Below are 24,302 nucleotides of genomic sequence, written 5' to 3' on the forward strand. Positions count from 1 at the left end.
TTTGTTCTTATAACAGATTGTTTGACTCTGTTGCTCTGTTAGACGAGAGCTGATCAACATGTAAACACACTCACCTCAGTCTCCTTCAGCTATGACCATGTGCTACGAGCAATAAGCTGAACAAGCAGCACAGGGCTTTGTTATTGAGTAGTGATAGAGTTAACATATAATAAGGATTAAAACTATATAGTAGGTTGTTGGAAACATGCATTTTCTCTAAGAGTTGTAGTTTGACCCTGCTTCCACCAGATGGTAGTGAAAAGTCTTTTTGTTTTACATCTTTATTCTTGACACCATGTTTATTTTCTTCATTTATTACTTCTTCATGTTTTTTTCCCCATTATTCATTATTTTAATGTGCATTGTTGAATCTGTGACATTCAGTGTGTTTATAATGATTAAACAGTTAATATATATTATATACATATACTATATAAAAATGTATAACAAAATGTAACTCATTACCTATTGGTATCACTGTTATTAAGTGCTCACTATAAAAATCAACTGTGCATTTAATGTGTCCAACCTCCCTGTATTCTCCCCCCACCTCCTCCAGGTCAAGACAGAACATCCACCGATCCATCCATGCACTGGGTTTAGACCCCTACTGGTTTCATCTTAACTGGTGAAACATCCCATTCATCAGGGGCTGAATGTTCCTGTTCCCATGACTACATTACAGTAAGTCAATGTTGGCTACACAGCCCACAACACAACACATAAACTTAGCTTTTGTTGAAAATGACACAGATAAAGACTTTTTAAAACTTTTTTGAGCCTTTGTTGCATTTCTGAACCTCAACATTGCAGTGGTGAGTAAGGATAGTGCTGTTTGAATGAACTGTATAAATGGAGCTGGTTCATCTGAAGGATTCAGTAACTGTCGAGTTTATCTACAAATGTACCTTCTGTTTAACAGAACAAGAGGATATCTACCAACGCTAAAAATAAAGAACAAGGCGTTGATGTTTGTTCTTCCTTTATCATTAACAGTGGTCTACCCTTTGTGATCTCCTTTCACATGAAGAAGAAACCACGTGTGAACACTCATATTCATGAGCAACCGCAACCTGACCACTGAGTGAACAGCGGAACAAATACAACTGTTTTCTCATGGTCTGATTTTTTCCACTCACTTGGTCTGCAGTGTGATTGACAGGTCCACTAGTTTTCCGTTTGGACGTCTTCATGTTCACTGTGATGTCACTGTGTTCAGCAACAACTTCAACAAGTGAGAGGATCATTATGACGACTCCTCCTCTGAGTCCTCTGAGTCTGGAGTGTGTTACTGTGTAGCTCAGAATGAGGTGGGGACATGGACGGATGTAAAATGTTTGTAAGGGGCCGTGTCCACCAGACGCGCCTTTAGCGTCTTCTTTCCATTCAGATCCTATGGAGTTGAAATGTGTTCAACTTTTGGAACAGCGCACTGCTCGTCAAGCGGCTCGGAAGTGAGACCCCCTCTCTCTTCCGTCCATCCATCTCCCACCTCCCCTTTTACTTAAAGCAGAAGTAAGTCATCTGGTGGTTTTGTCTAACTTCCTGTCAGCGGATGGAGTTAGCAGTCCCCGCCCTCGTCCCTACGTCACCACATTCAGGTGCATCCCTTGGCTGCACACACAGAGAGGACCGCCCCTTTATGCCGTTCTCTCTCCTCATTGGATAAAGGTTGTAGGATACAAGGAAAGTTTTCTCCTGGGCTCAGAGCAGAGCAGAGTGACTGACAGACCCGTGTTTCAGACCAAACATTCTACATAAGTGATTGCTGTCGGAAGATACAACTATTTAAGACTTATATTAACGCAAACATTCTGCTTACTTTTGCTTTAATATTCCACCTGTCCAGGTTGCAGGTGAACACAAACTGCGGGGACTTGCTGCTGAGCCACCAACTCAGCGGAGTTTTGTGATTATGTCGGATATTTCTCTTTGAAAGTCAAACTTGGGTTACCATAAACAACATAAAACAACATAAAAACTTGAAATAACATGAAGAAAATCTGAGGATTCCCAGACGTTGTGTAGCTGTGAACTGAGACCTCCATCATACTGTATATAATTTGTGTTCTAATGATAACACAAGTTGGTAATATGTCTGTAAGAATAGTCTGTGAAGACAGTTGTTCCTACTTAACTGACACCTCAGAGTACGTGCAAAACTTTCTGTTGTTTGCTAAGAGCTACCATTTCCTGTCCTGTGGTCAGCGCGATATGTTAAGGAAGTCTTTGTTCTGCTGCTCATTCCTCTGAGGGCAGACGTTTAAATAATGTCCTACTCTGTGAATGGATTTTGAAACTAATATATAAACCAATTTATATCTTTATAGATTATATTGTTTCTGATTATTTCATAATCTCTGATGTCACTAAGTGAGACAAGAGGAGCAGCTATGAATTTAACAGCGGCAGTGAGTGGACTTTTAATTTTCTTCCTCTCTGTACCAGGTAATGTATTTCCACTTTGACACTACAGACCATGTAACACTGTTATTCAGAGCAGGTAAGATGATGAGTAGATGATGATGAGATGACGATGGTTCAGTTTAGTTCTACAATCTTCTCTTCTTTGTCTCATTGGCTCACAGTGGGATGATGTTGGAGCCAAAGTAGTTTTGTAAATGTAGAATTAGCTCAGTTTTGTTGCAGGTTTAGAAACTGATGCAGCTTGACAATATTAAAATGTGACTGTGGTTTGTGCTGTGCTCTGTGTTACAGTGATACAGGGTCAGAATGACTGGACAGTGACCTGTGCTCCAACTCAGATCTGTGCTGTAGTAGGATCAACAGTGGACATAAGCTGCACCTACAGATACCCAGACTGGAGAACTGATGATGATACTACAGTTGGAGAAAGACTGTGGTTCACTAAATCCAGTGGTGATGAACCTGTGGATCTGAGAGCAGACTCAGAGTACTCAGGTCGTGTTCAGTATCTCTGTGGTGACAACGACTGCACTCTGAGAATCACAGACCTGAGAGAGAGCGACTCAGCTGTTTACAAGTTCAGCTTCACAACAAACAAACCAGGAGAGAAATACACTGGTGAAGCTGGAGTCACTTTGTCTGTCACAGGTAACAGTTTTATTAGGGCCCGAGCCTGTGTCAACGACCCAGGGAGGTCCCTATTGTTATTCGACATGCACATTAGTCGACGTGCCAGCCGACGAGTAACAACAAGTAAGCAAGCAAGTACTCAAGTACTGCATAGACCTGGCAGCAAAAACCCCAGATATTGTAATGTTTCTTTTTATTAGGGCCCGAGCGGCGACTGCAAGTCGCCCAGCGAAAGCCCTATTGAAATCGCGCTGTTTATTATTATTATTCTTCTCCGACTTCGTGCCTCAATTTCGCCCCTTTCCCAAATGCGAAAACGCGTGTACTTTTGCACGGACGTCCGGCCTGATCCGAAATTCGATATTTTTGGGTGGTCGCACATGGTCGACGCGAAATGGCGAAATAGCGCCCCCTACAAACTTTCAAAATCCCCATAGGGAATTTGAGTGACTTTGTCCGATGTCGATAAAATTCGGTACACATATATATTATACCCAGATATGCAAAAAAGCCTCTTGACCTCATGACCTCAACCCAACAGGAAGTCGGCCATTTTGATTTTGATTTTTCCCGCCTAAAACGAACTCCTCCCACAGCGTTCGCCCGATCAAGTTGAAATTAGGTACACCACATCTCCAGACCTAGCTGAGCTTATCTTGTGCTCCGTGAGTCCGTAGGTCAAAGGGCGTGGCTGCCAGCGCTCAATTCACTTTGGCGTGCTCGCCATGTACATACGAGTGGCTCTCACGCCCACATACTTCATCCAATCAACTTCAAACTTGCTGGACATGATGATGGCTCCGCCCTGAACGTCCCGATATATTCACTTCCCACGTAACTCATAGCGCCCCCCGGTGGTAACAGGAAGTGTACTAAAATTTGGAAAATGTACATACTTTGCCCCATCAACTTCATTCCACTTCTAAAACATGTAGAACCAGTTGGTGAAGCTACATCATGAACGCTGTGAAGCTGCGAGTAATGGCGTCCGTGTGGCGACGCGGCGACCATTCCTCGCCATGACAATACGTTTGGCTTTTTGATGGCTTTATTGAACTCGTATCAACATGAAAATTGGTACACAGGTCCAGGGTCACGACCTCAACGTTTCCATATGCTCGTAGGCGATCTCACTCATTCGCCCCCTAGTGGAAACAGGAAGTGCCATATTTTACATCAACATTGTCCGATTTCCACGAAACTTCACATGTGTGATGAGGGGCTGACCCTGAACACACCTGCACGCATCCCATTACTGCCCCCTAGTGGACGAACCATTAACTGCTCATAACTCCCTCATGCTTTGTCTGATTCACTCCAAACTTCACGCGAGTGATGAGGGGCGGCCCCTGAACGCACCAGACCACATGCGGTGACTGCCCCCTGGTGGATGAACGAAACATTGCATTTTTGGCCTCCTTCCAGGTTTTTCTCCATTTCTGCTCCGCGCCACGGCCCCGGCGTGCCTCAGGCCCCGCGGTGGCATGGGCGAGCGAGGGCCCGCCATCGCCGCTTGCGGCTTTAATTATTATTATTATTCTTCCGACGATTCAATTGCCATTTTGACCCCTTTGCCAAGCCGAGAAACGAACGAAACTTTGTAGCCTCGTGGGGCTTCGCGAAAATTGATATATGATGCCAGCGTCGCATATGGGCGGGGCCAAATGGCTAAATAGCGCCCCCTACAATTTTCCCAAAAACCCATAGGGAAAAAAATGACGTTAACGAAAGCGGACCAAAATCGCCACACATGTTCATCAATGCGAGATGAACACAAAATCCTCCTATAGCGAAGCCCGAAACCCAACAGGAAGTCGGCCATTTTGCTTCAAAGTTTGAAAACGCAAAACGAACTCCTCCGAGGGGTTACGCCCGATCGGCTCCAAATTGGGTTCAGAACATCGTCAGACCTAGCTGAGCTTATCTTGTGCTCCGCAGGTCTGTAGCTCAAAGCGCTTGGCCTCTGGCGTGCCCCGAAGTTTGGCGACTGTTTCGGTGCTCGCCATGTAAATACGAATGGCTCTCATGCCCACATACTTGATCGTAGACGCTTCAAACTTGGTGCAAAAATCTATGGCGAGACCCTGAACGATCCGACATATTATTTGCCGACGTCGCTCATAGCGCCCCCCGGTGGTCACAGGAAACGTACAAAAATTCGTTAAAAATACGTAGTTGACCAAATCGACTTCGTTACACTTCTAGTACATGCAGACCCGGATGGTGAAGCTACATCATGAACGCTTTCACCCTACGAGCAACGGCGTCCGTGTGCCGCCGCGGCGAATGTGTATCATCCCAATTTAAATTTCGTTTGCCTTTCACGTGCACATACTTCGTCGTAGCCACTTGAAATTCAAAGGACATGACGATGGCTCCTCCCTGAACGTTTTGATGTATCGACTTCCTGCCTGGCTCATAGCGCCCCCCGGTGGTAACAGGAAGTACGCAAAAATTCATTAAAAATCCATACTTCACCCGATCAACTTCATTCCACTTCTAATACATGCAGAACCAGTTGCTGAAGCTACATTATGAACGCTGTGAAGATACGACGAACGGCGTCCGTGTGCCGCCGCGGCGACTGACGATTTTTTATCGTACAATTACGTTTGCCTTTTTCGTGGCTTTAACGAAGTCGTGTCCTCACGAAATTTCATCCACAGGTCAAGAATGGCGAGCTCTTTCAGCGGATAGAGTCGTTTCCCGTGGGCGTGGCTAAATGCCTCAATAGCGCCCCCTTGAAGTTTTTCCGAAATTCTCCATAGACAAATTTCGCTTACTTTGTCGTACACATACGAAACTCGACACACACGTGTATCATACCCAAACATACCAAAAATTGAATTGGAGCCACGCCCTAAACCCAACAGGAAGTCGGCCATTTTGGTTAGCATTTCTTTGACGCAAAACGAACTCCTCCGAGGGAGTTCACCCGATTGACTTCAAATTGGGCACGGAACATCTCCAGACTGAGCTGATTACGGCTTGTGCTCCGCAGGTGTGTAGGTCAAAGGGCGTGGCTACTAGGGCACGGCCAAGTTCCCGAATTCAGCTAAAAAGGTTTAAATGCTATCACGCCCACAGATTTGATCGCAGCAGCTTCAAACTTGGTGCACATGATGATGGCGTGACCCTGAACGATCCGACATATTATTTTCCTACGTCACTCATAGCGCCCCCCGGTGGTAACAGGAAGTGCGCTAAAATTAATTAAAAATACATAGTTGCCCCCATCAACTTCATTCCACTTCTAAAACATGCCGAACAAGTTGGTGAAGGTATTTCGTGAACGCTGTGACGCTACGGCTAATGGCCCCCTTGTGGCGGCGACAGGAATAGCGCTCCACCGTGAACTGCCACCTCCCACGGATTTTGCCCGATTGACTTCATATTCGCTACAGATCATCAGGAGACCGAGCTGGTCAAACACTATTAAAAGCTTTTCTCTACGTGAAACGGCGTGGCTGCTAGGGGGCGACAAAGTTGGTCAACTGCTCGTTTAGTCGCCATGCTATTACGTTTGCCTTCCACGCCCACATACTTGGTCGTAGTCACTTCAAAATTTCAGTACATGATCAGGGGCCCGCCCTCTACGCCTCCATTTGATCGTACGCTAGCTCGCTCAAGACGCCCCCTTGTGGACACAGGAAATGTCGCGTTTTGCATCGACATTGTCCGATCGGCTCGAAACTTCACATGTGTGATGAGGTCACGACCCCGTACGCAACGGCCCGCATCCCGTTACCGCCCCCTGGTGGACGGACCGTAAACCTGCCGTAACTCCATCGTACGTTGTCCGATTTGCTCGAAACGTCACGTGTTCGACGAGGGGACCGCCCTCGACGCAGCCGCCCACGTCCGGTTGCGCGCGGGGGTTTTCGAAGAGCGGCCCGGGGGTAGCCGGGACGCCGAGTGGCGTGGAGCGAGGGCCCGTCATAGCCGCTTGCGGCTTTAATTTTACTATGTTTCTGTTCCAGATGTTCAGATCAACAGAAACAGCTGTGTTAATGAAAGATGAAGACAATCTGAGCTCAGAGCTCCACTTACTAATGACTTAATGGGCTTCAGTGTGAACTCTGGATCACATGATGACGACTGGTTAAATATGAGGAGATGATGGTAACTCCCCTCTAGACTCACATATGGACATTACTGTGTGATCAGATATTCACATCCAGGTCACATAATGACTCCAGTAGAATAAATTAAAGGGTCAATAACTGACGTCTATGTATTCACATTGAATGAAAAATGTATTTCCCTTTCTTCTTTGTAAATCCAGATCTACACGTGCAGGTGACCCCCTCAACATACTACCGAAACTGGGCAGAGCTGAAGTGTCACAGCAGTTGTCGTCTACCTGATCATTCTTCATTCACCTGGTACAAGAATGGACAGAAAACTGGAAGAAAAACAGCTTCATTTTCAGACTACTTTAATCTTGTGGATAGTTACTCCTGTGCTCTGAAAGGACATGAGGACTTCCCTTCTCCTCCAGTCTGTGAGTTTACTTCAGTCTTCCACTTACATATCACCACCTGGTGGCACATTTAACCTACTGCACATGACTGCATGTATCTATAATATGGAGGACTCAGTTTTCACTTTCTATATTAACACCATATTATTGTATTGAACTCTGCTCTAATTTAACAACACAACTGTGTCTTGAAACATGTAGTTGCTACTCTGGTTTAATAAAACATTTAATCTTTCAGGTGTCTCTGGTAAATCCTGCTACAGAGTGATTTACACTGACAGAAGAATCTGTGCCTCCAAAGGATCATCAGTGGAGATTTCTTGTACTTACAACAGTTTATTTGATGTTAAATCAAAGTTCTGGTTCAGTCCTGAACGTAGTCATCGTTGGCAGAATCCCTCAGAGCCTGAGGATCTTAGTAAAGACTCTTCAGGTCGTGTTCAGGTTGTTGAAACAGAGAGAGGACGCTCCACTCTGAGAATCACTGACCTGAGAGAGACAGATTCAGCTCAGTATCACTTCAAATTCAAAGCAGGATGGGTTGAATGGGGGAAAAGTTTACCTGGTACAACTCTGACTGTCACAGGTAAGAACACAAGCTGACAAACACAGAAACATCATTAAAACTTTTGTGTATCACATTTTAATAAAGCACCTTAAAGGGCTGTAGGTGGATGTGAGGAGCTGCTATGAACAGGATTAAATACTCTTTGAACAAATCTGTGTAGATGAGTGATGAAGCTAGTAGCACCCTATAATGTATTAATTTCCTGAAAATGTAATAACACTTGAAAATGTAATAAAATTTGCACTTAAAGCAGATATCAGTGGAATGTTTTTGTTAATATAAGTCCTAAATAGTCCTATTTTCCGTCAGCAATCACTTACATGAAGTATTTCAGCCTAAACACGAGTCTCTCCGTCACTCTGCTCTGCTGTAACCCGAGGAGAAAATTTTCCTTGTGGGATACAAGTGTTATCCAATGAGGGGAGAGAACGGCATGAAGGGCTGTGTGTGCAGCCAAGGGATGCGCGTGAATGTGGTGACGTAGCACGAGGACCAATTGATGCCTGACAAGGGCGGGGGCTGCTAACTCATGGTGCGTTCAAGGAAACTCGTACTTTGTGTTTTTCCTTCCTGTGAAGTCATACCAGTTCGATCTGGTACGAGTTCACGGGTCGGAAGTTACGAGTGGCCGTTATAGGGAACTTTCACAGACAACAGGACGGTAAAAACACGAGCTACGGGTTACCTGGAACGCTACCAAGTCGTAGTTGTGACTTGAAGCTGTAACTTACGGTTTCAAAAGCCTGCCTTGAACACAGCATTAGCCGAAACGGCCGTGCCACTGATATCTGCTTTAACTCGATCGAAAATGTAATAAAACCCAATAATGTAATAACTCCACCAATAATGTAATACCTTATTACATTATTGGGAATTCATTACACCCATTTCAGGTGGGTCTTTTTTTTTCTCAAAACTGATAATGTAATACTTGACAAATTGTCACACTTATAGTATATTATGAGATTTACCTACGTGAAGAGGTACCTGGGGTCACCAGTGTGGGGAGAATACGTCAGTCCAACCGCCCAAAAGTCTGACCGCCCATTCCTCTGACTACCCATTAATCCGACTTATTCAAGAGGTTTATGGTTATGATTAGGGTTGGGGTAGGGGTTAGGGTTACTTAAATCAGAGAAATGGGAGGTCGGACAAATGGACACAAAAATATACTGTAGAAATGTATGGTCAGAGAAATGGGAAGTTGGAGAAAGTTGGAGGTAAGTCCATCACCCACTCCGTAGGACCAGGCATGTCCCTGAGTATCTACACGTGTGCATATGGCTATTTGGTGCTCAAGGTCTGCAATTTAACCCACTGGGAATTTATTACATTTTCAGGAGGGTCCTGAAAATGTAATAAATTCCCAATAATGTATTACATTATCAGTAAAAATGTTATTACAATATCAATCAGGACATTTTATTATATTATTGGTGGAGTTATTACATTATTGGGTTTTATTACATTTTCAATCGAGTTAAAGCAGAAGTAAGCGATTCGGTCGTTTTGGCTAACTTCTTGTCAGCCGATGGAGTTAGCAGTCCCCGTCCTCGTCCCTACGTCACCACATTCAGGCGCATCCCTTGGCTGCACACACAGAGAGGACCGCCCCTTTATGCCGTTCTCTCTCCTCATTGGATAAAGGTTGTAGGATACAAGGAAAGTTTTCTCCTGGGCTCAGAGCAGAGCAGAGTGACTGACAGACCCGTGTTTCAGACCAAACACTCTATAGAAGTGATTGCTGTCGGAAGATACAACTATTTAAGACTTATATTAACACAAAAATATCGCTTACTTCTTTAAGTGCAATTTTTATTACATTTTCAGGCGTTATTACATTTTCAGGATATTATTACATTATATGGTGCTACAAAGCTCAAATGGCTTTTGGAGTTACAAGGATTATATTTATTAAGATCTGTAGTTAAACAGGGAGAGTATTTACAATAGAGAAAAAGGTAACCCTTTAATTTCCAGGCCGTTAATTACGTCATAATATCAAGAAATTACCCAGAAATAATGATTAATTGCCTAGTAATGTCAAGAAATTGCCTAGAAATAACGGTCAATTTCATAGTAATAATGAGAAATATAGCCAGGAAATAACTTTTAATTGTGTAGAAATAGCCCAGTAATAATGGTCAATTGTGTAGTAATGTTGAGAAATATAGCCCAGAAATAACAATTAATTACATGGTAATGTCAAGAAATATAGCAAAGAAATGACACTCTAGTAATATAGACAAGTTGTAGTAGTAGAATTGCAGTGAATTACTGCTAAGTATTGGGTAATTACAGAGTAAATAGCCTGTCGTTTCCATGATATAGTCAAGTACTTTCAGTGTGATTAACCTGATGTAATTGTAATTTCCACAGTCTTACCTTATGGTTAGCTGCAATATCTGTTTCCCAAAAGCAAATGGTAGATCTGGCAACTGCTGGAAATGTCACCATAGTTAACCCATAATTACCTTTCTGCTGCCTGCAAAGTGTAGTGGACTTTGTTCCTTAGAAACGTATGGGTAGTTTCAGCATAACTAACATGGTTATGAGAACTTCCACTGTAATAGTCTTGCCCAGTGGAAATGTCACCGTAGTTAACCCATAATTACCTTTCCACTGCCTGTAAAGTGTAGTGAGCTTTGTTCCTTAGAAACGTATGGGTAGTTTCAACATAACTAACATGGTTATGAGAACTTCCACTGTAATAGTCTTGCCCAGTGGAAATGTCACCGTAGTTAACCTTTAATTACCTTTCCACTGCCTGTAAAGTGTAGTGAGCTTTGTTCCTTAGAAACGTATGGGTAGTTTCAACATAACTAACATGGTTATGAGAACTTCCACTGTAATAGTCTTGCCCATAACCCATTTGGATGAAAGATGGTAGATGTGGCAACTGCTGGAAATGTCACCGTAGTTAACCCATAATTACCTTTCTGCTGCCTGCAAACTGTAGTGGGCTTTGTTCCTTAGAAACGTATGGGTAGTTTCAACATAACTAACACAGTAATAAGATCTTACACTGTAATAGTCTTTCCCAGTAACCCATTTGGATCAAATGTATAAATATTTTCCAACAAAGATAAGCTACGTACCATGAAATGTCACAACATGAACTCTTTTTAGGAACATAGAAGCCATTTCCAAATAATGGAGGAGATAATTACCTTCACATTTTATATTAAGTGTACAATATTCCTGATATAACCTATCCACCTTTTTCTGAACTTCATAGAAGAAAGGCAAAGTAGATTAGAGTACATGAATGGGATATTGTCCTGTTAAATCTCAAAACTCATATTCACATGTTCCCATGAAGAAAATACAATGAAGCTGTTTTCAGTTGTTTTTAATAATTTCCCTGCTTATGTCAGCGTATTGGAACATTCCCAGTAGAGTTATTCCCTTTCCGATACCAGTATTGGAAATGCCTCCGATACCACCGAAAATGTTGGCATCGGTATCAGCAGTAGGCTACTGGAGTCCTGGGGCCTCATTTATCAAAGAGCGTGTAAAAGTCCTCTTAAATTTTCAGTACGACGGAAAGGCAAAATGTGCGTACGACCAAAAAATATACACTCTTTTCAGATCTATCAAACTCCGCGTACACACGGCTGCACGGTATTTCCCTTGATAGATCACACCGGACCTGAGAAAAGCGTGGATGAGAACACGCCTCATACCCAGCCCCCTAAACGGCCCCACGCAACCATATGTGGTCAATGCAAATCAGTATACGTGCATATTAAGTAGCCATGTGCACTCTGGAAACGTGTGGAATGACGTCAGTGGAAGACGGTGAAGACAACAGACAGACGGAGAGCGGAGAAAGAAGCGGAATTTCTCTGAAAGCGAGATAGCCTACACGGTAACACGGCAATATCAGTCAGAAACATCATCTTGCATTGAAAGGCTACAATAAAAACAAAAAACTCCCAAATCTAAATGAAACAGAACAGAAAGAAGAAGAATCATATTTATTCTGCCCCTTATTTTAGATTATGTCATAATAATTTAAAGCAGGGTTTCCACTGCCAGTTAGTACTTTGCACCCCTTTCCACTAACCCCCAACTTCCGTTCACTGGAAGACTTTGATTTTCATTTGTGCATAGCTATATATTTAAAAAAAAAAAAAAAAAACATTGAAGTCCACCAGTCTGTGACTTTTCCTAAAATGATGTTGGGCAGCACCCAGTTTTGTTAAATACAATAAATATTATTCACACAAAAAATATCGATCATGTTTTCTCATTTGCTTTGATTTGCGCCGACATTATTGTGCTTGCTGCTTGCTTGTGTGTGTCCAGTCTGGCTACGTAACACACGCACGTCGCAGAAATTATTTTCCAGACTGGACAGACGGGTTGTGGAAGAGTTGTAGCCTACATGCAGGGGGAAATATCAATATGATATCAAAAGAAAACGAAATTCGTTTTATAAAGCCAGTATTTAGGAGCAAACTAGTGTAAATGCACAGGGGAAAAATCTGAGTCGCTGTGCTTTTCATGTAAAGTGCCGACGTCAACACGTGTGCGGTGGTGGTGGTGGTGGTGTGGGGGGGGGGGGGGGGGTCATCATCACCACCACTACTTCAAACAGTGTCCGCGCTCCTCTCTCCCTCGCATACTGCAGTTCTCTGACTAAGCAGCGGCGTCGCCAATTCCTCTTGTTCTTCAAAAAGCGTGTAAATGCCGGTACGCCATGGTCGGACTGGTCGTAAATTTTTGCTCTTACTCCCGACAAGTTTTGGTTTGATAGATCCCAAATTAGGCGGAGAAAAGTGCGTACGCACAAAATGGGGGAAAGAGCGTGTAAAAAAGCGTGTATCCACAATGATAAATGAGGCCCCAGGTGTAGCCGGGGCGGTCTACTGCGTTGTGTTCTGTGCACAATAACACGGGACGCAGGGCTGGGTTCACACTCAGGTTTATTCCTGTATGATGGCAACATAAAACAAAAAGGATGTGAATTAAATGGTCATCTTCTCCATAAAAGTCCTCTCTCAGTCAGGAACAGTGCAGACTGACAAATGCAGCACTATTTCTCCCAAAAAACTATCACATTTCTTCACATGGTAAAACATACAAGTAAACATCTCTAACATAACAATGGAGGCTGAGCAACCACACACATACCTGTATGATGGCCACATAAAACTAAATGGATGTGAATGAAATGGTCATCTTCTCCATAAAAGTCCTACCACACAAAAAATAAAATACATTTAGCATGTAGGCTAGTACATGGAGGACGCATTGACACACGCACACCACACACACACACACGCACGCACGCACGCACGCACGCACACTCACGCACACACACAGGGAGAAATCGCGGCAAAATAACTGTCTCTCTCTTGCTCAAAACAGCTCTTAAAACACACTACACGACAGAAAACACCATTCCAAACAGTTTTAGATTAACATTTGTTCATTAAATTGGCAATAAAACTCAACAAATGTAACTTTTAGGTCCCGGAGCCTCAACTACATACCTCTCTCAGTCAGGAACAGCGCAGACTGACGAGAGAGAAGGGAGCGACGTGCGTCATATCCGCAGACTTTCAAAATAAAAGATCGGTTTTGTAAAAATGAAAGAAATACAAAAATAAAACCACAAAAATTTGAATTATATTAACAATAATCCATATTTAAAGTAAAAAAGAACTTAAATCACATCATCAGATGGATTTTGGTGAAATTAATAACAATAAAATGTGTTGTTTCCTTTTTCTATCTGTTATAGGCACCGATCCGATACCACGTGTGTTTATCTGTGGGTTATAAATGCAACATGCAGCTAGAATAGAATAATAATTATTATAATAATAATTAAAATGATGTTGTGGGCCACAGATAAACAGAAAAAGGAAACTACTACACATTTTGGTGTTTATTTTATATTGTTATTCACCAAAATCCATCAGATGATGTGTTTTGGTTTCTTTTTACTTCAAATATGGATTATTGTTATTGTTAATACTGTATAATTCAAATTTTTGTGGTTTTATTTTTGTATTTCTTTCATTTTTACAAAACCGATCTTTTATTTTGAAAGTCTGCGGATATGACGCACGTCGCTCCCTTCTCTCTCGTCAGTCTGCGCTGTTCCTGACTGAGAGAGGTATGTAGTTGAGGCTCCGGGACCTAAAAGTTATATCTGTTGAGTTTTATTGCCAATTTAATGAACAAATGTTAATCTAAAACTGTTTGGAATGGTGTTTTCTGTCGTGTAGTGTGTTTTAAGAGCTGTTTTGAGCAAGAGAGAGACAGTTATTTTGCCGCGATTTCTCCCTGTGTGTGTGCGTGAGTGTGCGTGCGTGCGTGCGTGTGTGTGTGGTGTGCATGTGTCAATGCGTCCTCCATGTACTAGCCTACATGCTAAATGTATTTTATTTTTTGTGTGGTAGGACTTTTATGGAGAAGATGACCATTTCATTCACATCCATTTAGTTTTATGTGGCCATCATACAGGTATGTGTGTGGTTGCTCAGCCTCCATTGTTATGTTAGAGATGTTTACTTGTATGTTTTACCATGTGAAGAAATGTGATAGTTTTTTGGGAGAAATAGTGCTGCATTTGTCAGTCTGCACTGTTCCTGACTGAGAGAGGACTTTTATGGAGAAGATGACCATTTAATTCACATCCTTTTTGTTTTATGTTGCCATCATACAGGAATAAACCTGAGTGTGAACCCAGCCCTGCGTCCCGTGTTATTGTGCACAGAACACAACGCAGTAGACCGTCCCAGCTACACCTGGACTCCAGTAGCCTACTGCTGATACCGATGCCAACATTTTTGGTGGTATCGGAGGCATTTCCAATACTGGTATCGGAAAGGGAATAACTCTACTGGGAATGTTCCAATACGCTGACATAAGCAGGGAAATTATTAAAAACAACTGAAAACAGCTTCATTGTATTTTCTTCATGGGAACATGTGAATATGAGTTTTGAGATTTAACAGGACAACATCCCATTCATGTACTCTAATCTACTTTGCCTTTCTTCTATGAAGTTCAGAAAAAGGTGGATAGGTTATATCAGGAATATTGTACACTTAATATAAAATGTGAAGGTAATTATCTCCTCCATTATTTGGAAATGGCTTCTATGTTCCTAAAAAGAGTTCATGTTGTGACATTTCATGGTACGTAGCTTATCTTTGTTGGAAAATATGTATACATTTGATCCAAATGGGTTACTGGGAAAGACTATTACAGTGTAAGATCTTATTACTGTGTTAGTTATGTTGAAACTACCCATACGTTTCTAAGGAACAAAGCTCACTACACTTTACAGGCAGTGGAAAGGTAATTATGGGTTAACTACGGTGACATTTCCACTGGGCAAGACTATTACAGTGGAAGTTCTCATAACCATGTTAGTTATGCTGAAACTACCCATACGTTTCTAAGGAACAAAGTCCACTACACTTTGCAGGCAGCAGAAAGGTAATTATGGGTTAACTATGGTGACATTTCCAGCAGTTGCCAGATCTACCATTTGCTTTTGGGAAACAGATATTGCAGCTAACCATAAGGTAAGACTGTGGAAATTACAATTACATCAGGTTAATCACACTGAAAGTACTTGACTATATCATGGAAACGACAGGCTATTTACTCTGTAATTACCCAATACTTAGCAGTAATTCACTGCAATTCTACTACTACAACTTGTCTATATTACTAGAGTGTCATTTCTTTGCTATATTTCTTGACATTACCATGTAATTAATTGTTATTTCTGGGCTATATTTCTCAACATTGCTACACAATTGATCATTATTACTGGGCTATTTCTACACAATTAAAAGTTATTTCCTGGCTATATTTCTCAACATTACTATGAAATTGACCGTTATTTCTAGGCAATTTCTTGACATTACTAGGCAATTAATCATATTCTTTCTGGGTAATTTCTTGATATTATGACGTAATTAACGGCCTGGAAATTAAAGGGTTACCGAGAAAAACACTATAAGAAGGTGCATTATCAGAACAAAGAATATCTGATCACCACATCCACTTTTTATTCTATTTTATGTTTTCATGTTAACCACTAACACTGTGGGTTCTTCCTCCTGTCTCCAGCTCTGGAGGTGCAGGTGACCAGAACAATAACAGTCCATCAGTCTTATACTGAGGCAGAGCTGAAGTGTCTCAGCAGCTGCAGTCCAGCTGGTCGTCTTTCCTACGTCTGGATCAGGAACGGAGAGAAAATCATGGAGGAGGGAAGTTCTTATACAGACAGGTTTTCTCCTGGAGACATGATCTCTTGTGCTTTAAAGGGACATGAGAATCATGGCTCTCCCCCAGTGTGTGAGTTTTCTCTTCTATTTAAGAAACAACACACTTTAATCCAACACAACATTGCTGCTCAGGAAACACATGTTGATGTTTCCTCCTGCAGATTTTCTGAAGGTGCCGTCAGTGTCAGTGAATCCTCCAGGTGAAATCATGGAGGGCAGCTCAGTGACTCTGACCTGTAGCAGTGACACTGACTCAGCAGCTAAACTCACCTGGTACAAGAAGAACCTGACACTGCTCAACAAAGAACCACAGCTGGTCTTCAGCTCCATCCAGTCATCTGACTCTGGAGAGTATTACTGTGAAGCTGAGAATCATCTGGAGAGGAGGACGTCTGAATTCATCTTTATTGATGTGACATGTAAGTTAATAAAGGCAGCTGCTGCTGGAAAATAAAACATGTAGGATATAAATCTTGATTTTTAGCTTTTAGTCTCTTGGAAAAGTCTCTCTGGAAGCTAATGCTTTGATGTGTAGCATTTTTTAGGAGAGAGGTTTTACTCACAGTTAATGTGTGTCTGATTTTGTAATGAACTGTGTGAAATCATCTCCAGATGCTCCAAAGCTTCCCTCTGTGTCAGTGAGTCCCTCTGCTGAGATAGTGGAGGGCAGTTCAGTGACTCTGACCTGTAGCAGTGATGCTAACCCAGCAGCTAATTACACCTGGTACAAGGAGGATGAAGACTCACCAAAAGCTTCAGGTCAGATCTTCACCATCACTGACCTCAGACCTGAACACAGTGGGAATTATTCCTGTGAAGCCCAGAACACAATAGGACGTCAGAAGTCCACCTTAAATCTGACTGTTGTTGTTTCAGGTGAGTTACACACAGACTGTGTCTGAAATCATAACACTCTGTCTGGGCTGTAGCTGTAGAGGGATCATCCCTATGTTCCCCGGGTCCTATGTTCCCTGGGTCCTATGTTCCCCACTGTGAATGGGACACGGGAACATAGGTACGCTCCCGCTGTAGACGTCTTTGAATGTTGGATCTCAACTTTTCCTCTCAAGGTCTCATGTCCTTGAGACTGGAGTGTTGTCTGTCACGAGTGGTTGTAAGATTTTGTAAGAGGTTGTAAGAGGACAATGTTTATAAAACCAAGTTATTCCTATACTGGGTAACGTCCTGCTATAGCTCATTTTATTCATTTTCATGTGTTCTCTCTTTTCTAGCAGCGTGGAAGTTAATAGCTGGTACAGTCTCTGTCGTGGCCCTAGTGATCCTACTCTTCTCTGTCTTCCTCTGGATCATGTGAGCAGTTCTGTTTCCACAAATATTAGTTCACAAACTTATTTAAAATCAGTTCATGTCATTCAGTGAGTTTTAACCTTTTTAAATAATAATTCTCCTGATCAGAAAAAAGAAGAGGTCTGAGCAGAGGTCTGAGGCTGGAGAGAGACCAGACGACAGGGAACAGGTGAGAAAGATGAACTGATCCACTCCAGTGCATGTTGATGTTTGGGTGGCACCGTGATGTGGTGGTTCGCTCCCTTGACTCCTATTGCGTAAATTCTGGGTTCAAAAAGCACAAAGTCATAAATGTTGCAACTTGACCTGACTCTGGTCTTGTGATGTACAAGGTCTAGTTTTTCTACCACAGTAGAGAAAAAATACATATTCTGGTTCAGAAAGTTAATGGTAAAGTGTGTCAAATGAATAATTACTTGTATTTGTCCACTATCTACAGATGGAACCATCTGAGGAGCAGGATGATCTTCATTATGCCAGTGTCCACTTTTCCAGAGATCACTCCAGTATCAGATCGGCTCAGGCCAGAAGACACAACAAGATGAAGGAGGAAGAAGACGTGGTTGTGTACGATGCTGTGGCATTTAACCAGTGTGCCAGTCCAGCCCAGAGGTGAGCAGCTCCTCACACATGAACATCAGTATCAATCATTCTGTTGAAATGTTTTCCATCTCTGACAGTAACAGCAGAATATATTTTTCTTCATGATCTCCTGATGTAATTTATGTTCCTCTCAGAACCAGAGGTCAGGAAGCTTCAGAGGATCCAGCTGCTCTGTACAGTTCAGTCAACAAACCCCTCAGAAAACACTGACTCTTTAGTCAACATGGTAAATGTTTTTTCTATTTGTATTCCTCTGGAAGAAAATCATTGTTCCATCAACACAGAGCAATGTGAATTTTGCCTTTTAATTGCAGAGAGTTGATGAATTACTGCATAAATAGTGAATGTGTTATTGTCTGACATGTTTCTGGTCAGCTGAGCTCTTCCTTCTGTCTCCATGCAGCTGCTCCAACAGACCCACAGGAGCTGTAAGAGAGAAGAGACGTAATCCCTCACCACTTCCTGTCTGTGGACTCAGATAATTATGAACTGAGCCAGAGGTACCGCCACCAGAACCTGAGACCTGTGTCTCTGTGCTGGGTCTCAACTTTGTCCACCACCAACAAGTTTTTGTACACAACTTTGGACACCACCTGTTCATTATGGTGAACATCAGGCTTCACGGTGCATTTTAGATTTGAAACAAACATATGTCATCTCTGCATTTTCAAACCTGTGTATTGGGAAACCAAAGTTGGTTTGTACTATGTAAGCGAAACACCAACATTAAATCACTGAGGTTCTGGAGAATGACCATCTGTTAATTGGTTGTAGTTTCCTCTTTCTGTCACTAGATGGTAGTAAAGAGACAAATGACAGCAAATCATTTACAACAGCTCTGTAAAACACAGTTGGGGTCAAAGTTCAAGATCAGTGAAGTCACAAGTAATCCTTGTTCTGCATACACAACATTTTATTTTACTGATCTCTTTGTTTTACTTGTTTAGTAGATTATCCAGCTGTAAAGTCACCACATCAATTATGTTTCTACTTAGTTTATTCTTACAACAGATTGTTTGACTCTGTTTCTCTGTTAGAAGAGAGGAGCTGATAAACATGTAAATACACTGACCTCAGTCTCCTTCAGTTATGACCATGTGATAAGAGCAATAAGATGAACAAGCAGCACAGTGCTTTGCTAGAAAGTTATAATTAGAATATAATACAGATTAAAAATATAGTACGGTAGTTATAGGTTACTATAGGTTGTTGGAAATATGCATTTTCTGATGGAGCTGTATTTTGAGTTTGCTTCCACCAGATTGTAGTAAAAAGCAGTGTTTTTCAGATTACAGGTCATTTTTACCCTTTGTCTTTTTGTTAATATTTTAAATGTATTGTTAGCACCAATTCTTTTTTTTCTTTCTTTCTTTCTTTCTTTCTTTTTTTTTTTTTTTTTTTACATTTATAGTGTTTCTTTTTTTAAATTCTTCATATGTTGGACCTGCAAACTTCATTTATTGTTTATAATGATTAAACAGTTGAAACACACAATAAGAATATATTCCATGTGTCACAATGATTGATGAAATATCAGTAGGTAATAATCAAATAACTGGTTAAGTATTGTTATTCATTATGCAGAGGTTTCTAAATCTGGATCTATAGGATCCTGCCATCTCACTTATCATTATTATTGATAACACCATTACCTATTGGTGTTACAGTTATTAATTGTTCACAATAATAATTAGCAGTATATTGATGTTTCCCTCCAACTGATCAAGGCAGAACATACACTGGTCCATCCATGTCATGGGTTTTAACCATAGTGGTTTCATCTTTATTGGTGAAACATCCCATTCTTCAGCTGGATGTACCTGTTCCTATGACTACATTACAGTGAGTCAATGTTGGCTACACATGCAGTCGGCATAGGTCTACTTGGTAGTAGAGTATTCAGTACTTGCACCAAATTTATTTTGTGAGGAGTCTGGTTTGGGGAATACTCAGTGTGTTGTTTAGCCTGATGCATCAGCCGCTTATTTCATTACATTTCATATAGCGTCTGAACCTGAGCCATAGGGATTCGTTTGCTTCCGGGAGGCGGTTGCTTACATTTGCTTCAACTAATCGCTGCTGCTTGGTGGTCACGTGTGCTATACACCGGTTAAGCTCATAGGTTAATCTTGAGCGCTTGAGTTCAACGTCATCGCCTTCACTTACCCGTCTGTTCGCTGATTGGTCCTCTGGCGGACGGAGCAAACCGAAACGCATTGCTAGTGTCCTGACTACATGGTTGAGGCAAATGAAATTTGCTGGAACCAGTAGGCGGCGCCAGCCTGGCTAGCTGTTGTTTGATTGGGAACTACTTTTTGTTGTGTGTTTTCTGTACGTTTGAATTGGGGTGGAGTGATACGTCGGTTGGCTGGCAGAGAGGTGTAACGGCGGTGCCACCACGGTGCTCTCTGACCCAAAGAGGATTCAGTTCAGGTGAGGATAACAAATACCCAGCGGTACACAGCTGGCAGCAGGTTTGTAGACTGTTAACTTCAACTGTTTTTAAGTTTTTACCGCGGATCAACGAAGCACCACCACCAACTTTATTCCTTCTCTCTGTGTCTGACTCCTGCTACTAGCTAACGCTTAGCTAGTGACTCGGTCAGTGTGCTGTGGATTTAAAAAGAAACTAACGGACTTACTCGGATTTTCAACCGCCAAGACAGCGACGAAAGACAACGTAGACATCAATAACACAGACTGGTTAGTTATGCTCATGAATAGTAGATATTAATTTCTCTGCTTTCTGTGGATTACTTTGCGGTTTCGTTTTGCCGCCTGTGAACTGGTCAACGAGGGGCGGTACGGTGAGAGTGGACTATTTATCCACGAAGCTGCCAGAAAAATGAACTTTATGGTTTGTGTGAATTATCAGTTCATCATTCTAATATGACAACGGTAAGTCTATAACGGTAAGTTATTGAACAAACTGCCTTTTCACTGTACTCCAACTCATGCTAATATGTGGTTGTACTGAAAGGAACATTTTCCTCACGTCTTCATTGGAGATGGAAAAGAGACTTTCCTAAATGGTGCAGAGATTTTGAAGTTAAACTGAACTGCTGCCCATGCGCCTGAGTGATGTTGCTTTTTCTCACCGGGATAGTCTACCTGACTGAACAAAATATGACTACTGTGAAGGACTGTTAGTAGGATGAGGTAGATGGCTGGATCTGGACGAAGGATTTAACTATCTACTGTGGGGTGTCGGTAAGGACACGGCAGGCAGGTGTACGTTTATCAACGTTTATTCAAAGTCCCAACACAGAGTACAGGTAGGTATATGTATGTATGGTTGATTCTTCACGAACTCATACAGGCTCTTAACTCTGTCAGGTGGAGAGTCAAACTGACTCCAATAGGCAACATGTGGGATTAGGCCCCTCTATAGCTGACTGAACTATGCCTGAGTAAAAAGGAAAACATTTCTTAAAGGGACAGTATCACAGGTAACCTGTAGGGGGCACTGCAAGATATTACCATGACCTAGTCACACTTTCGTACAGCCGCCCCCAAATTTAGAATAAATTTGTCCATGATAAAGGGTGACTAAACGGGGGCGTTATTTGTAGCTTCTGGAAGGGGGGGAAGTTCAACAAGACGTGCGACAGGCCGAGTGTAGGTCCTGTCCTTTGTCCTCACATCTGCCACTCGAATCCGTCCATCGCTGCCAGGGTAGACTCGTTCGACCTTACCAACTGGCCACAGAGCCCTGGGAAGTTGGGGGTCTACAATCATCACGGTGCTGTCAACCGCCAGATTTGGAGTGTCCCTCTGCCATTTCTGCCTGGATTGTAGGGATGGCAGGTAATCCTTTGTGAACCGGGCCCAGAATTGGTCAGCGAGGACCTGACTGTGTCGCCACTGACGCCGGCCAAGAAGCTCCGTATCTGCATACACCACTTGGGGTAAGGAAGGGTCCGGCCGCCCCATTAGGAGGATGTTTGGGGTAATGGGATCTGGGTCAGAGATGTCAGCGGAGGTGTACCCGAGTGGCTTTGAATTCAAGATACCCTCGATTTCCACCAGTACTGTCCTTAGCACCTCCTCGGATACCGACTGGGCACCCAGGGTCACATGCAGGGCATTCTTGAGAGTCCGGATCTCCCTTTCCCAAACGCCGCCGAAGTGCGGTGCGTTTGGCGGATTAAACTGGAAGCGGATCTGCTGCTTTGCAAGTTTGGCTTGTAGGTCAGGAGCCAGGAGGGAAAAGGCTTCCCGTAACTCCCTCTCACCTCCTTTAAAATTTGTGCCCTGGTCAGAGATGATCTCGAACGGCTGTCCTCTTCGAGCGATGAATCGCCGTAATGACATCAGGAAGGCGTCTGTGTCTATGTGGCCCAGGAGATCTAGGTACACAGCTCTGGTGGTGAGGCATTTGTAAATAATACCCCACCTCTTCTCTGTTCTCCGGCCGACCTTTACTGCGTAGGGGCCGAAACAATCTACTCCTGACGAATAGAATGCTGGCTTGTGAAGGCGGAGTCGAGCAGATGGCAAGTCTGCCATTTTAGGTGTCTTGACCTTGGCCCGCCACAGCTGACATTCAAAGCATCCGTGTTGGTATTGACGAATAGCTTGCCTTCCCCTTAACACCCAATACTTCCTTCGCAGCTCAGAGAAGACCCTCTCAGAACCTGGATGACATAACTTCTCATCAACATCCTGGATGAGGAGCTTCGTTACTGGATGTTTGGGGTCCAAGACTATGGGATGTACAGAATCAGCATCAAGCTGATCAGCCTGTCGTAAGCGTCCGCCTACTCTGATCAGCTGAGAAGTGCTGTCCAGTTCAGGAGCAAGACAAATAAGCCTGCTGGTAGGGGGCACGGGTTTGTCTGCCTTTAGGCAGGTAATCTCCTCCTTGAAGCTGTGCTCCTGCGCTTGCTGCAGGATGATCCTCTCGGCTTCTCGAAAATCATCTGCAGTAGGAGAACTAGAAGGATCTGCCGCCCCGTGAATGACTCGCGCTGTGGCTTCTAACAAGGTCTGGAAGGAACTGAACTGACTGGTTTCTGGATACGCTGGAGCCGCAGTGGTCTGGGTCAGGCCACAAAAGACTGATTTGCGTAGTTCTTCCTTGTTATCCGCTTCTTCACCAGTGGGTCTCTGGGGCCACTGCGTCGGGGGCTGCTGCAGGAATGGTGGTCCGTCATGCCACCTGTTTGGGGGGCTCAAATCCAGGAGAGATTTGCCTCTGGTTAGGTCGTCCGCCGGGTTCGTAGCTGAGTCAACGTAACCCCAGGTGCACTGGGAGGTGAGCTCCTGTATCTCTGCTATCCTAGTTCCTACAAATACCTTATACCTGCAGGAGTCAGAGTTTATCCAGAGCAGGACGGTGGTTGAGTCTGACCAGAGAAAGGTGCTCTCTATAGCCAAGGTAAGTTCTCCCTGCAGCAGGTGAGCCAACTGAGCTCCACTAAGGGCTGCACTGAGCTCTAGCCTGGGCATGGATAGAGTCCACTTGGCAGCGGAGGTAGGCGACAGAACCATACGCACGTTCTGAGGCATCACAGAACACATGGAGTTGTCGACTACTTTCCTCCCGTCCATGATGTCGAGGTAAGGTGATCTTCGATAGATCCTGCAGTTCTGCTTCCCAGCAGTTCCACTCTTGCAACAAGGTGTCAGGAAGAAGGGGATCATCCCAGCCACGGTCTTTGTCCCACAAGCGCTGGACCAATATCTTGGCGCGGGTGGTATAGGGGGTAATGTAACCCAATGGGTCGTACTGGCTAGCTAGCACCCGATAAATGTTGCGCATGGTGGGTTGGTCATAACTGACAGGACGATGGCGGTAGGTCAGGGTGTCCGATTCACAATGCCAGCAGAGACCAAGAGTCAGCTCTTGTGGATCGGTCTTATTCTGCGAGAGCCACAGTTCGCTACTGTCGGACCTTGCTTCCTTTGGGAGGTGGCTGATCACAGTGGGCATGTTGCTGGCCCATTGCCGAAGGTCAAATCCTCCTGTAGCAAGTAGAGCCCTCAGCTTGTCGAGGAGGTGGCGCGCAGCATCGGTAGT

General features: G+C 43.2%; 1 pseudogene across 1 annotated transcript in view; it reads left to right on the forward strand.

Annotated features, from left to right (window-relative positions):
- The first annotated feature begins 2,393 nt into the window (after positions 1–2,393).
- LOC146960780 (B-cell receptor CD22-like) overlaps positions 2,394–24,302 on the forward strand; it is a 37,533-nt pseudogene continuing 15,624 nt past the window's right edge. The window contains exons 1-9 of the transcript XR_015035366.1: positions 2,394–2,448; positions 2,719–3,075; positions 7,343–7,561; positions 7,779–8,126; positions 16,212–16,439; positions 16,531–16,788; positions 16,982–17,206; positions 19,449–19,475; positions 22,040–22,048. The product of XR_015035366.1 is annotated as a B-cell receptor CD22-like (transcript). The remainder of the gene's footprint in view (positions 2,449–2,718; positions 3,076–7,342; positions 7,562–7,778; positions 8,127–16,211; positions 16,440–16,530; positions 16,789–16,981; positions 17,207–19,448; positions 19,476–22,039; positions 22,049–24,302) is intronic.

The sequence above is a fragment of the Trachurus japonicus genome, unplaced genomic scaffold (genome assembly GCF_045865225.1).
Source record: "Trachurus japonicus isolate A0001 unplaced genomic scaffold, Traja_1.0 AP030010.1".
NCBI lineage: Eukaryota > Metazoa > Chordata > Actinopteri > Carangiformes > Carangidae > Trachurus > Trachurus japonicus.